The sequence below is a fragment of the Callorhinchus milii genome, unplaced genomic scaffold (assembly GCF_018977255.1).
Source record: "Callorhinchus milii isolate IMCB2004 unplaced genomic scaffold, IMCB_Cmil_1.0 Scaffold5, whole genome shotgun sequence".
Classification (NCBI taxonomy): Eukaryota; Metazoa; Chordata; class Chondrichthyes; order Chimaeriformes; family Callorhinchidae; genus Callorhinchus; species Callorhinchus milii.
The window spans coordinates 14,568,307-14,584,354 of NW_024704746.1; positions in this window are offsets into that span (position 1 = coordinate 14,568,307).

Sequence of the window (16,048 nt, forward strand, 5' to 3'; positions counted from 1 at the left end):
ACCTTGGAAAGCTGTATTTCAAAGGTACCTGAGTCTGATTGAAAGAAGAAAGAAATGGATTATGCATTTCCTACTACCTACAAACATGGAACAGAGGCATGCAATTCTTATTGAAAAATAAACTTTCCAATTTGAAATTTTCTGAATGATCATTCCATGAGAGTAGAGTTATTGCAACTTTAATGCTGTAAGAGAGAGGAGAGAAATTGGAACTTTTATTAGCTCCCAATTTGCATTCCTTTCCCTTATTTCTGGAGGCTCGCTTGGTGAAAGCCAGCATCATTGAATCCTTCCTTCAATCCCTTTACTTTTCCCCAGTCCCATGGGTACAACAATTATAGATCACTTTTGGAATAGGAGAGATGAACATGGCAGATTTCAGGAGTGTCACGCAAAGAGATGGCCATCGTATTTTACCTTTAATAACTCTACATGATTCTTATTCTAGTTTAATACATTTTAAGACCTAATATTTTACCATATTATAATCCACAAGTCAGAGACATTATTCTATCAGACCACGGTCCTGTTTGTATTGAACTCCCCTTCAGTCGCAAGTTCTATAAATCACCTTCAATGGAGATTCAATAGATTCAATAGATTGTTAACATAGAGTAGATGGTTGTTTCCATATTGACAAAAATAGGTGAACAGATTAGTGTAATGAGATGTTGCACTTTGTTGCCACTATGTGGTAGGAGCATGGAAAAAACACCAGAGGTCAGATTATTATATTATATTATTCTTTGCTTAAAAAAGGCCATTTGTCTACTTTTTATGTACTTTCTTTCAATTTCTAACCATCAGTGATTTGTAGGTGGAAACTGGTTGAAGGTAAAATTCTGCCACGTTATTCTATCCTGTTAATGACCCTTAGGTTGTCACCATGTACAGAGAAATTCCAGCCATTCCTTTATGTTTTCAGTTATGGATTGCAACAACAACAACTCGCATTTATATAGCACCCTTCACGCGGGGTAGCGTCCCGGAGCGCTTCACAGTGACGGAGTCTGACAACAGACACCAACACCTCCAACAATGCAACACCCCCCAGCACTGCATGCTCACTGTGTGAGTTTGGACTATGTGACATCTCAAGTGGGGCTTGATGTGGGGCTTGAACCACAACCTTCTGATTCAGAAATGAGAGTACTACTGAGCCAAGTTGATACACAATGTGAAAGCTAGTCCACCCAAACAGGTTGGGTAAATCTATTTTGAATTGACTCAGCCATCACTGTCAGCAGAGCTGACTCTGAGGATATGTGTATAATGTGTGGAAGATCTTGTCCTCCTCTCCACAGCTCCTCCAAGATTCAACTGCGGACTTGTATGATCCACTTCTATAACCATAAGGGGGGGATTGGTGGTGTATCCAGGCAGTTCTCGGTAATATCTACCCACCAGCTTCAGATAAGCAGACCATCAAAAAGATACTGCATTCTTTCCACTACTAAATTTGTCAAAATCCAAAGGTTAGCGATGAAAACCTGAAATTTATGTGTTAATGTGGTGTTATGTTGCCAGGTTGAGAGGCATAGTGTGTGAAGATGAGGATAGATAGCAGCTCTTTGTTAGTCCTGAGGAAGTTACACGGTCAGCAATTACTTTTAACTGTCCAGTGTCTGAACAGGCTCATTCATCCTTATAGAATGGATGACTAGTTCTTATTAAAGAATGCCTGGGGGAACAAGCTCCATCTTTATACAAACTTCATATTCATTTACTAGCAAGAGATATTAGGCTGAATATCCAGAAACCAGCAAAAGGAGTATCACAAGCGTGAATGAGCAAGAGAAAAAAATAAATTTCATGCAGTGAAGTCATACGTGAACAGATACAACAGAAACAGTAAAGGCAGAATGTGTAAAACAGTTCAGGGGATATGGAGATTGGCTCTGTTCAGGAACTGGCAGAGGAAGAGAGTGCACTGGCCTCATCCCACACATATAACATGCCCCTCAAGCAATGTGTTTTCATTCTACAATTGCTTGAGTGTTATTAATGTGGCACTGTTATGAATAAAATGAAATGTACTGTGAAGTACACAAGATAGTGAGACACCAAATACGCTTGGAACTGGGGATTCACCAAAATGTGTGGCATCCTTCCGACAGCCCTGTTTCCCATCTGTACCAATAAAATAGGGACTATTCTAACTGCTCGCGCAAGGACAACATGCTACTGAACCTTACTCTTCAAATGCTCAATGAACCCCCATTAACCTGTGCAAACAAAGATGCCAAGTGGGATACATAAGTAGCAAATAACAGCCAAATGACTGCAAACAGACCAGCAAAGCAGTCAAACGTTTGAATATACAGAAAGTCTGAAAGAAGCTTAACTCACCAAATAACCCAAAGAAGCACTACAGTTCTATTGTTATTCCCCAAGAGGTTGCTATGTGGTCTTTGTGCATTACAACACTACCAGAGGCAGCATAGATGTGATGAATGCAGAAGATCCACTGACAAAGCCATGAGATACATTATTGTTGAACAACAAACCTTGCTCTGCACTATCATTTGTCACAGAAAGCTACAATAATTCAGGTTATAAGCAATAGCTGGGACAGAACAAGTTGCTATTCCAAGCATAAACATGTCAAACAGAGGAATATCCTCAAGATCTGATAAGAATTGATTATGGTGATGTGCAATTGATCAACAATGACAGGAGAAATTTCCGTTCAAGACCAGTCACAGCAACATACTGTAGCGAGAGATGTGACCTTGGATACATGCAGCATTTCAAGATGCTAAGCATTTGCAAAACACGCAACCATTAGCAAATATTAATAATTCAGAAGCCATAACAACAACAACAATGAAATGACATTTGCACAGGGCCTTTCACATCAGGAATGCAGTGCTTGGGGTGTCTTTGTGGGAACATCAGACACATGTGCCACATTTGAATGGCAGCAGAGAGAGAGAAAAAAGGCTGCTGCTGCAAACAAAACAAGCCACTCTCCTTCACAACGTCACCATTTTTGCTGTATTGGCACAGAACATTGTATTCTGCTCAGCATTTCCACATGTAAAATAGAGCTCATCACTCCTGGGAATCGCTATCCTTACAGAGTTCTAGAAAATAAAGATTATAAAGAGTGTTTTCATGTGCCACATGAATATTAATTTTAAACACGCATTACTGGGTTATTTTCCCCAAAGGAACTGTGGTGCATTTCAATTTTTAAATTAAAAATATTTGTTTGACAAGCAGTCATGACTGCATCAGAAATGTGTTTCAGTGACATGCATAAAGATGGATTGGCAAGCATTTTGATAGCTCACGCTGAATTCACTTTATCATCTGTATGGAATATTTTACCATTTGGAACAGTTATGACTGTGGTTTATGAGAAGACGCTGTTAAAATATTTAGCAGATTAATGTTAATTTTTTTTGCAATATTGAAATGCTGAAATCCTAAGTGAATGGCTAGGCCCAAAGTACAATAAGTCTCTAAGGTTGAACAGAGTAGCAGAGATGAGCTGCATTAAAACTGCTTTGCTGATGCTACATTTGGCCTTAGAAAGGTTTAGGTTATATGAGAAAACTACTGTTTTTTTAAACGAAAATCAAAACCACACCCCGTGGGAATGGATTAAAATACATGGAATGTTTATCCCGTCACCCAACTTTCATGAAAAAAATGAGAAACTTTTCTTTTTTAGTGACTTTGTTTTTCTCATATGAATGTTATACTGGTTTTATTGCAGAATCTTTATAAACATCTGCAGTGTTTTCCATCAGATAGTTCTATTTTTACAATAAATACATTCCCATTAATGTGATAAATGTCGCGAAATGACAACAATCCTGCCTTGAACAGATGGTCAATGTGCCATGTATCAGAAATTCTTTTCCCATTTGTTTTAGAGAGCTTTATTCTTCAGACCATTACTATCACCAACTTATATATTGGAAGGCTCTTTTGCATTCTCTTCCAGCAATTGCATAATATCCTTCAGTAGAAACCCCATATCTAGCTTACCGTTTCAAACCCATGCTTTTAAAGGGAAGTGCTTCGTTGAGTTCAACCATTTCAATCTGTAAGCTCTTCATTTAAAAGAAACCCTTCCTTTCGAAAAACGATGTTTCCAGAGTAGGATTAGCACAGATAAAAACTATAAATGGTTCTCTCTGAACAGGACATTCACCTTTCATTGCTAATCATTCAGTAGCAATTAAATAAATTCCTTTTAATGAGCCCAGAAGGTTTCAAAAGTAACCATGGCCACCGAGCTTCAAATCATTAAGCCTCTCCACTGCTTTGTATTTGTCTTGCCCTCTTTTAGTCTCCTTTGGAGACTGGCTAAGAATTGTAGAAAAAAACAGAGATGGCATATTATCTTTACCGAAAACAAACAAGAAATGATTGTGGTCTGTAAGAGAACAAAAATGAAACACTCAAACAACATCAAGAAAGTGATGCATGTTCAAAACAGCAAAACTGTATTTAGCCACAATTGAAAAAAATGTATTTTATTTTCCTTTGGACGCTAGTCATCATCACTTAGTAATCATTAGCAGAAACAATCAATGTCTCCTCTTTCACTTACATTATGCAGGCATGAGGACAAAGACAATATTTACTTTTCGGTCTTGGAGCTGCAGAATCCACCTTTGTGTTTGTGGTTAAAACACATTTAATGATAGAGAGCAGGCCAAAGTGATCATAGAAACATAGAAATCTACAGAGCAGAAGAAGGCCAATCAGCCCATTGATTTGCAGCAACCTCAATTAAATCGTAGTGCAAGCGAGAGACCGGGTTCTATTTCCAGCAGGAATCTGGTTGTTAGTCGGATCGCTTTTCAGGGGATAATAATCCTTAAAAAAACAATAATTTGGTCACTCAATCCACGACCGTTTGTGGGACACTACTTTGCGCAATTGGCTGCCACGTTTTGCCCATAAATATACAGTCCACACACTTTACACTATATTCTATGAAGTGCTTTGAGATGTCTCAAAGATGTGAAAAGCGCTATATCAAATGCAAGGATTATTTTGATGATTATTATTGAGTCTGCGCAGGCTCACAAAATAGGGAGACCATTTCGGTCCCACGGCCCTGTTTTTTCCCCATATCCCTTCAAGCCCCTCTATTTCATATGCCTATGGCAGTCCTTGAATCTAAAATTGCACAGAATCATACAGTGCAGAAAGAAGCTGTTTGGCCCAACTAGTCTGTGGGGTATATTTTTACCAGAATTGATCCATGCATAATCCCAACTATATTTTGAAACCACAGGTTAAGAGAAAAGTACTAGGAATCAGTTGTTCATACCAATGGACTCAGACATTCACAGGCAAATATCAGTAGTACAGGGGCAGAAATTCCACCTGGGTTTAGATTTACTCTTCACTTGTAGCATTTCACAATGTCCCGAATTTGACAAATTGTTGAATTGAGTATCAACGCTTAAGTCATTTTTCTGTAGTTCTTAAAAAACTTAACTGGAAATAAAATAACTTGTTCTCTTTTGCAGCCTATCCAATGAATCAATCAATTTTAGTCGATGCTTAATATACACATTTAATACCACATTTTTGAATCTTTACTCAATGCTTCTGGTTTGTTCATTTTATTGCTATCTCACACTCTGGATGAAAATCAAACTTAAGCATTTTTACCCTGAATCTCTCTTCTTTTGCAATCTCTTCAAGCTATCACCATTCCCATTTTGAATCAAAGTATTTGCCCCCAAAACATTCGGCTTGATACATATTGCATGGCATCTTACATAATTCATTAACTGCACATCAATTGAATGAAACCAGCACCTTATAATGCATACTATCAAATATATTTTCAATGAAGATGTATGTATACAGTTTCGACAAGGAGCCACCCCTTCCCTCTTATACTCCAGCATCATTACTATAGAGAAGATCAGGGTTAGAGCAAATTGAAAATAACATATGGATCAAGAGGTCTGCTGTCCTATTTAACAGTGACTAATAGATCAAGCTTGTGAATACAATACAATGTTCCTTCTGTTTGCATTGAACAATTTGGGAAGGTGAGGGAAATGTAAACTTGTATTTGCCAGCACAAATAGCATGCTAAGTGCTCTGGGACAGAAGCTTGGTCTCCATTCTCCACTGCAGATGGTTCCTCACATATAAAATCCAGACGGAACCTTCAGCTTTTGGCAAGGGGTATATTTTGCAATATTGTTACAATACAAATTGCCCTTTGCCAGAAGATATTAAAACATAAAAAAGGGCAGCAAATTGGCTCAATTTGTTTGACAGCAGGGGATTTAGAGCAAAACAAATACAGTAGCTGCATGCATTTGCTAAAGAACAGCTAAGAAAGGAATTCCGAATTAAATCATTGTCTTTCACAGCTGACATTTGTGTATGTTTAGCATAATGTCAACATGATGTACGAGTTAAGTTTGAAGTGTTATGGCTTGCAATTAGAGACAAGGGATGAGCAACAAAAAGTTAAGTTTGCTAACATTTTTTTACAAAAAGTTGAAATAGCACAAATCTCAGGTGCTTTAACAATTTATAAACTTGTTGAAAAGTGTGAATCAAATTCATGACTTGGTTTCAAGATAATATCTGTATTTTTAGAAACCATTTTATTGTGCTATTAGATGCCTAGAAAAGGTACAAGAACTAAGTTTGGACTCTGCATGCATTGAGGTGTTCTAACAGTATATCAGTATTATCGGCAAGCATGCGTCAATAACAATTAATTCAAATGCAAGGATTATTATTATTATTATGCCATAATTGCAGTAGTTTCAATGTCATAATATGGGGAAAAAAACACTTTCTTTGTTCACAGCTTTTCCCCCTATTATATGAATGACTTGGAAGCTATCTGGAAATCAGAGCAGCCAGTGTTGGTACTGAAACCATCACCAGGGCAAGACTCCTGAACAAAACTCGCTCCCACATGGGGAATCATTTCAGGCCATACCATCTGCCCATCCAGATGCTGCTCTCACAAAACTATTGGAGGAATCGGTTCCAGGAAAATCCACAGGGCAATACAGGCATGACAACAACAACAACTTGCACTTATATAGCATCCTCCGTGCAGGGCAGCGTTTCAGAGTGCTTAACAGTGGCGGAGCCTGACTCCGAGCCGGGGAGGGGGGTGGGGTGTAGGGGAGGTGACTGTAAACATGGTCGAAAAGGAAGGTTTTTATGCGGGACTCGAAAACGGGGTGAGAGGGGCAAGGCGGAGGGATTGAGAGAGAATGACGACATGCACTTGGAGGAAACACACACAGTGACACAGCAGCTATTTAACACAGTATTGTCAATGGAAACCTCAAAGCTGAGTGTAAGTAAATGTAGACTCTGAAATAGCAACGAGATTGTCTTATGAGATCTGCAATATCTCAAGCAGACTAGCATGATAAACCTACGCTGGTTTGTGTTGTACAATACTGCAGACTTGCATGAAGCTCAATAAATATAAAAATTGCCCTGGTAGGTTTGTGAGGTCCTTTATAGATTGATATACAACAAATATATGGAAGATAATATGGATGAAATTTAAATTGGCTCATGAAAAATGCACTGGCTGCATTGGTACTAGATAATTCTTGCATTTGATACAGTGTCATCACATTGAAATGTCTCAAAATGCTTGAGAGATTTTTTTGTAAAGTATAGTGATCATGCTGAGGATGAATATGGCAGCCAATTTCCCAGAGGATATAACACCTCTAGGAACCAGCAACACAATTCTTTAAGAGTGTTTGAAGCCAAATGTCTATGTTAGCTCAAAGAGCAGCCCGTTTGCTAAAAGATTGCTGGATAGGATATGATGTCCAAGGCTCAGAGCTGATGCCTGTCAGACCTCCAGAGCTGGAAGACAATCAAACTGAAGGGGATGCCAAGGGTACGGCAAGGTTCATTGTGCCTTATTCACTATAACGTTTAACAGGTCGTGTAATGGTTTCAAGCTCTGATCCTTTTAACCTTGTGCCACAGTATAAGCTCCTGGTGACATCGGGCAGTCAAAAAGTGAGAAATACCCTGTGCATAAATAACCCCCTGCACACAGAAGAAAGTTCACAAATTATTCTTACATAACTATCTGCTAAATAACATACTGAATTAAAACCTTATTGCAATGATAATAAACCTTGCATTTGATATAGTACTTCATGTCATTGAGATGTCTCAAAGCACTTCACAAGATTTTACTGTAAATTGGAGTGACTGTATTTCGGCAGCGAACAATCTGCACGTAGCAATATCCCCAAAACGGAAGTGAATAACCAATTTTTATTTGGTGGATTGTTGGACAACGAATTAAAACCTCCTTCTATGCCATAATTTATGCTTCTTTGTAGCAAATGTTCCAATTGCTGTAACATTTCACACTGAAATGCTTGCACTGACTATGATGTAGAGGCAGCACACAATTGGTTAACTTTCACAACTGTTTCTTCAACATGGAAGTAATTTATCTTCATTTTAAAGCCTTATTCTGCTTTTCATTTGATCTGCAGAGAATGATGCATTCATGAACATCCTCACAGAATCTCCTACCTCATTATTTGAAGTAGATTAGCTTGATTTCTTTTCATGCGTTCATATCCTACTGATGCCTGTAAATCCTCCTTCATTGTAATGACCTACACATGGATTCCTACCACCCCTTCAATAGCTATTGAAATATTATGAGACGTTATATTTCACTTCTGCTTAAAAGTTAATTATAGAGTTTCGGAGCAAGAGCCTGGTTACACACCTTATGCTGTGAAGATGGAATAACTGTCAGATTTCTGGGGTTCTTTTGATTTGTTCCATGAAGGAAGAAGTAAGGGTGTATTAAATATTAAAGATTATTTGAAACTTGATTTATCTGAAGGGAAACTACATAAAAGGTCATTCTGTAGGCAGGAAGAAGTAAATTATTTTTAAGTTTCAAAAATGGTTTATACCCAGTTTTCTCCTCCTGCACAAATTGTGCTCCCTTTATTCTCACCAGCCACCTGCTAGCAGATGCTACTAATGGGTCAAATTTGGAAAGGATAAGTTCAAATAAAATTAGATGTAAAATGAAAAGCAGCAATGCAGTCTTGCTACAGGTAAAGTAAATCCATTTGTTCCATATTGAACACTTAGTAACACTTAGGCTACAAATTATGTACATTTTCTTCTCTCTTTTACAAATTACAACAACAACAGCTTGGATTCAGATTGCGCCCTCCACGCAGGACGGCATCTTAGAACAGCGTCTCAAATTACTAATATGAACTAGTGCTCAGCCAACATGACAGGAAAATCATATTTGCATGTTATGGAAGAAAATAAGGCACTTTTGTACTGGTTCCTGTCATTTGGTGGGTGGAGAGATCAATCATCTTTGCATTTTCTATTTAGATTTGTTAGAATGTACCAGATACTCTCCATGAGGAGTTCTTTGAGAATTATAAAATTTAAATTACAGGCAAGGACTTTTACACTGCAACTCCATCAGAGAGAAAGCATAAGGCAATGCATTATGGCAGCCACAATATATCAGAGAGAGTTATTGTGACAGTTTACATACTATCCTTTTCAAGTGAAATGCCATTGCTCTCAGCGAAGGATTGCCTTCAACAAGCTTAAGATTCAACAATTTATACCCAGTAAAGAGACACATCTAAGAAGGAAATAACTGTAATTTCTGCTTTTAGAAAATATACCAATAGTAATATTAAGTTAGAAACACACACACACACATTAGTTTAAATGTGTATGAGCATTATTTTGTATAAAATTCTCCATAATCGATCATTGTGGAGTCCTGTAGCTCAATGGTTAGAGCACTCGCCTCGCAAGCAAGAAACCTGGGTTCGATTCCCGGCAGGGCAAAACCTTGGGCAAGTTTCCTTATTCCACAAACCTGATAATACCCCACAAGAAAAAAAATAACAAATTGGTCACTTCAATCCACAACTGTTTGTGCGACACTGCTGTGTGCAATTGGCTGCCGCGATTCTCCCACAAATATACAGTCAATTCACTTTACAGTATATTCTGTGAAGCGCTTTGAGATGTCTAGAAGACGTGAAAAAGCGCTTATATCAAATGCAAGGATTATTATTATTATTGGAGATTCATTTTCTGATGCTATTCGGTGTCTTGACGGCAATCATTATTGGTATAACACACTTCATATGTTTAAAATACTCCTGTTTGAAGCTCTAATGTCCCTCAAAGATTCCTTAACATAATGTGATGTTAAAGATTGGCATCAGAAAGTGCCAACAAGTTATTAGGGTCCAATTTATAACTTTGTATTTAGTTTCAAATTGCTAAAGATATTCAGCAGCAATTCCTCTACAGTCAAAGTACCAAGGGTTTGATCTGTTAATTTTATTTTACGATTTGGCTTTCCTGAGAGGGAAGAGAAGGTCATTTCCTTAGATCATTTAAGTTAAGTTTCAATTTTGTTCCAGGATTGTATATCAATATATTGTATTGCGCGCAAATGGAGCAAATTGAATGCAATGGAATATTACCCATTGCATTCTGCTGAATGTGAAATTGAGTTTATACATTCAGTTAAAATAAAGAAAACACTTACATTTTTATGAAACAAATCAATATCCAAACTCTTAGACAAAAAAGAGTTGCTGATCCTTGCTTAGAGACTCAAACAACAGGAGTCCTGTGATGTTCAGTGCCTGAGGCAGTGAAATGCTGAAAATGAATTCAGAATCCTCCATAAAAATGTCCCTAGCGCATTTGTAAATTAAACTCTGCAACTCAGTGGAAAAATGGGAAAATGCTTGCACCATTAGAGATGAGGCAGTGGTAAAATAAGTGAAAGTTGCCATCTGCAGTGACAAAAAAAATCTCTGGAAAAACTAGCAAAAAAGAGGTTGGTGCCCTCAGAAGTGAAATCTTGGCTTTGATGATAAAATGGCATTGATGAAAAAATGCAGTTTTCCCTACAAAACATAAGCCTTCAAAATCAGATAATAGTTGTTATTAATCCTATTAATGTCAGGCTATTAACTATTGGCTTCAAAACAGGTGCATGGAGGATGGAAAAACACTTCAAAAGAACAATTGAAACTAAATATAATTTTTTTTTGCCAAAATATGTACATCATCGACTACTAAAATGAACTGAGGATTACCATGGTTTTTTCTATCGAAGGCAAAACTTAAGGACCCATTTTAATTTGTGAAGCCGCACTTTCCAATGCCTCATGGGGCCAGATGTGGCAGGTTGAAAAAAGGCTGAACATATACGTTGAACAGACTGAAAGTCAGACACTAATGAGAGGGTACATCTTCCACTCTATAATCAAAATCAAAGGAAATATGGAGACTGAATTGAAGTAACCTTCACTCCTATCAAGTTACTGAGTAATGCCCTGGAGATGCAACTGCATGGTAAAACTTTCTTTCAGTATCACTGGATTGCAAGATATCTGATAAGTCTTTTGATATGCAAGTAGTCTGACAAAGACTATTAAACTGGGAATTCAATGCAACATCATGGGTCTTTATGTAATCATGTCTGTTGTAAACTATGAAGAATCTGATCAATATATGTGGAGTCCTGTAGGTCAGTGGTTAGAGCACTCGCTTTGCAAGTGAGAGACCTAAGTTCAATTCCAGGCAGGGCGAAACGTTGGGCAAGTTTCCTTACTCCACACAGAGCCTAATAATAATCCCTCCAAAACCCAAAACAATAATAAATTGGTCATTTTCAATCTACGACTGTTTGTGGGACATTGCTGTGCGCAATTGGCTGCCGCGTTAACCCACAAATATACAGTCAATTCACTTTACAGTGTATTCTGTGAAGCGCGTTGGGACGTCCTCCCGACATGAAAAGCGCTATATCAAATGCAAGGATTATTATATGTATAAACTAAGGAGGCGATTGTAAAATTGGTGGTTAAAGGTATCAGATCCTCAAGACCAGGACTTGAATATGATTACTGAACTTAATCAATTTACCAATGTAGCCAAGCAACTCATTTACTTTGTTTATTGCTAACTGCTTAATTAGATATTAATTAATTACTGTTGTGAGTGCTCCAACTCGTTTATTTGTTGTCTGGTAAATACATTCCTTTGGGTTAGATTTCCCACATGTCTATGTTAGATTCACTTACAAACCCTAAATTCACTGCTGAAAAGATAATTCTTTACATTTCTCTTTCAGCATAGCAACAAACACAATGCTGAAGTATTTAACCATCTAATTAAATGTACGATGCAATAAGTTGAGATTGGTTTCTGTTTGTGTTGAGCTCTGGAAAGTTGGAGGGTTAAAAAGGGAGATCAACCACATCTAAGGAAAAACATATGCTGATCTATAAATGGCTAGAATACTTAGATGCCAAAAGACGTCTGAATTCACAAACTTCATCTCTACTGGGTGTACACTGTAATTTTTGCAAATGTTCACTGAAAATGGTGATAACTATAGAAAACCTCTGCATACTGTTATGTGTGTCAAGGACAAAATCACCTTAAACCATAAAATCCAATACACATTGAGAGGGGAAATCACCCATGCAGAGAAGCTGTTGACACACGTTTTCAGCTTGAAGTCCAGGTTGAAGTAAAGGAAAGGATTCAGATTGCATGGTCATGCTTCAAAGATTGACTTTGAAATTGAAGACAAACACAATTTTTAAACAGTGACTAGCTAATGTCTATAAAAGGTACATCGTTTGTCATGGCTATCATGAAATCGTTATATTAAAAAAATGCCACTGGAAAGACCTTGTATTTTCAAAGTGCTTTATCATGTCAGAACATCTCACAAGCACTTCACAAATAATTGCTGACAGTTCTAGTGACTGTTTTCATAGGCACATATCACAGTCATTATGTGCTAACAAGGACCCACAAAGAGAAAGTGTCAAAAGAGCAATTAATCTGAAGAATGTTGTACAAGACTTCAGGAGAAGCTCTCACTGATTCTCATTTCTAATTGTGTAGTGTTCATTCTGCATATTTTGGACAGCTAAAATTGTAAACCTCTCTTGCTCCCCGAGTGATCGAGTCATTAAAATGGTACTTGAGTGCACAAAGAATCACTTGCCTGGAATTTAGGTTTATGGCCAAATCCCCCAACAGTTACCTTTACATCCAGTCCTCTTGTTCCATTCCAACAACTTACTGGGTTCAGTAACAACCAACATTTATACAGCACCCTGCAGATAGCTTCACATATCGGAGTATGTTACAAGGACAGGGTCAAACACTGGGTAAGGGAGATAAGGGAATAACAAAATAACAACAGCAACAGCTTAGAGTAATACAACAGTTATAATTAAATATGTTCAAGCACAACACAGTAAATGGTATAATTTATGTGTTAACTGAACGAAAGCCCCTGCATATATTTTAATACACATAAGTAATTAAGTAAATTTATTTATAGCTCCATTGCAAAATGAAGTGTTTTTTTTTAAAAAAGTAATGTTTGTGATTTTTTCAAAGTGGCAAATGATGAATACTGCAATATTAGGTTGACATTCTGCAATTTCTAAAGCATTGCCTTGGAGATTTAGAAAGAAATGTCACTATCCTGTTCTTGAAAGTTGCAACTGTAATTATTCAACTGTAATGTAGCAAATAAAATACTTTAGTGTCAGCACCATGACAGCACAGCTGAGCGCTTTCTCTATTGGAAAGTGCAGCTTCAATGAGCCAAATGATCTTTTGCATACCTTCTTAAACTAGTTTACACTCTAGATGGTGCTGAAATTAACCAGAAGTTAGACAGAATTATTTCAGGGGATTTATTGTAAAACACAGGATGGAGCAGTTGAAGAATAAAATGCACAGGACCTCCATGGTTTGTTCTCAAGCCAATATTATCTTAGTTTTGTCAAATCTGGTATATTTAATAATAATCCTTGCAATTCATATAGCACTTTTCACATCAGGAGGGTGTCTCAAAGTATTTGTTAGTAGTAATTTAGTAACCAATATCACTCTTACTATGGCAGTGGCTACATATAGAATTCAACAACAACAACAAGATTCCATTTATAGAGCGCCTTTCACGTCGGGAGGACGTCCCAAAGCGCTGAACAGTCAGGTGTTGAGGCCCGAGCATGGGGGAGGGGTGGTGTAGGGGTGAGGGAAGGCAGAGAGGTGGGAGGGCGACCGAAGGCACGGTCGAAGAGAAGGGTCTTGAGACCGGCTTTGAAGGAGGCAAGGGAGGAAGTGAGAAGCGACCATGGGATGGAGTTCCAGAGTGTGGGGACAGAGGGGCTGAGAGCCTGGCCACCAATGGTAGGGCTGACGGGTGAGACGTGGAGCAGACTGGAGCCCGCTGAACAGAGGGAGTGGGCAGGTTGGTACGGAGTCAGCAGGTCAGAGAGGTAGGAGGGGGGCAAGGCCATGTATGGCCTGAAAGATGAGGACGAGGATCTTGAATTGGATCCTCTGGGGGATGGGGAGCCAGTAGAGGTGGGCAAGGGTGGGAGTGATGGGGTCACGGAGCCCGGTGCGTGAGAGTACACGAGCTGCAGAGTTTTGGATGATCTGCAGGTTTGTGAAGGGAAAAATTGGGAAGGCCGATGAGGAGGGAATTCCCGTAGTCGAGCCTTGATCTGACGAATGCTTGGGTGAGGGTTTGGGCAGCCTGAGGGGTGAGGCAGTGGCGGAGTCTGGCAATGTTGCGGAGGTGGTGGTAGGCAGACATTATTGCGAGAGGTGGGCCAGAGGGGGAGGAGATCAGAGGACTCCAGGGCAGCAGAGTCTACCTCTACCTGCCCCCCCTCTCTCTCCCCCTGGCTCAGTGTCAGACTCCACCACTGTCAAGCGCTCCAGGACACTATCCTGCGTGAAGGGTATGATATAAATACAAGTTGTTGTTGTTGTTGCTTCTCCTTACCCAAGTCATCAGGCCCACACTTCTGAGTACTTCATTAGGTACTACATTCTAATTCTAATTACATTGTAATTCTTCAGATAAAGGTTTCCCCAAAGCTGGTGAGTAGGGAGATCATATAGCATTAACATTTGATTTCAGGCATAGCAGTGTGTTCACTTTTGACATAGTGGTCAAATCTAATTTTCCACATCTATTGGTATGAATCATATACCCATCAAAGCAAATAAAGATTATAAACACTCACTAAAAGATTAAGCAGGGAGATGACTTGCTGAGAGATTATCTCGGAAGGTGATAATGACTGGGAAGCTGGAAGTGTGCGAGACAGGAGGGGAAAATGTGAATACATAATGACCTTTGCATTTGATATAGCTTTAATGCTGCCTCCGTATCATTAAATAGCTGAACAAAGTGGCCCATTGGCTAGGAAATTATAGCTTTAATGATTGCTGAATGGCTGTAAAACTGATGTACTGTAATGCAGCCTCTTTCTATAGCATAAACATAGTAAAGTATTCCAATATCTAATAGGAACTGGTTTAAAGTTGAAATTCATATTGCTCATTGCTAAAAAAAAGAGGAGCAGCCTCTACATGCACAATGCATTAAAATGGTGTGAGCTTGTATGAATTCAAAATATTGTTTGTTACCATAGTATTTTGTGATTTTGGACCTAAATTCATTTGAAATTAATTTGTATTATTTTGAAGTAGAATGACTGCAAATATATACAAGTGAGCAAAAGTGTATATACTTAGGGTTAGGGTTAAAACACTAATGACATTTTGAATTTCTTTCAGCATTCTGGGACATCCTCTTGACATGAAAGGCAATATACAAGTGTAATTTTGTTGTTGTTGTCACAAACAAACCAGCAGAGGGTGTAAGTGCCAATAATGAGCAAAATATCTTCATCTATTCTACACAGATTCATTCGCTGAGCAATTGTTTAAAGTATCTGTGCATCTTCAATATTTTTCATCTGTGTAACTTCACTCCACGAGGATTCAAATCCTAGAATCCAGGCAACGCAGTGTGGGTAGAAGTGCAACAAACTAACCTTACCGCGGGCAGCTCAGACACAGAGTAAGGAGCTGTTATGGTCAATGCACGAGCTCTACCTGACTTTGCACACATCACCTTCCCATTTTGGGTTTACTTCAACTTGGGCTCAGGCATCAGGCTTATGTTTTT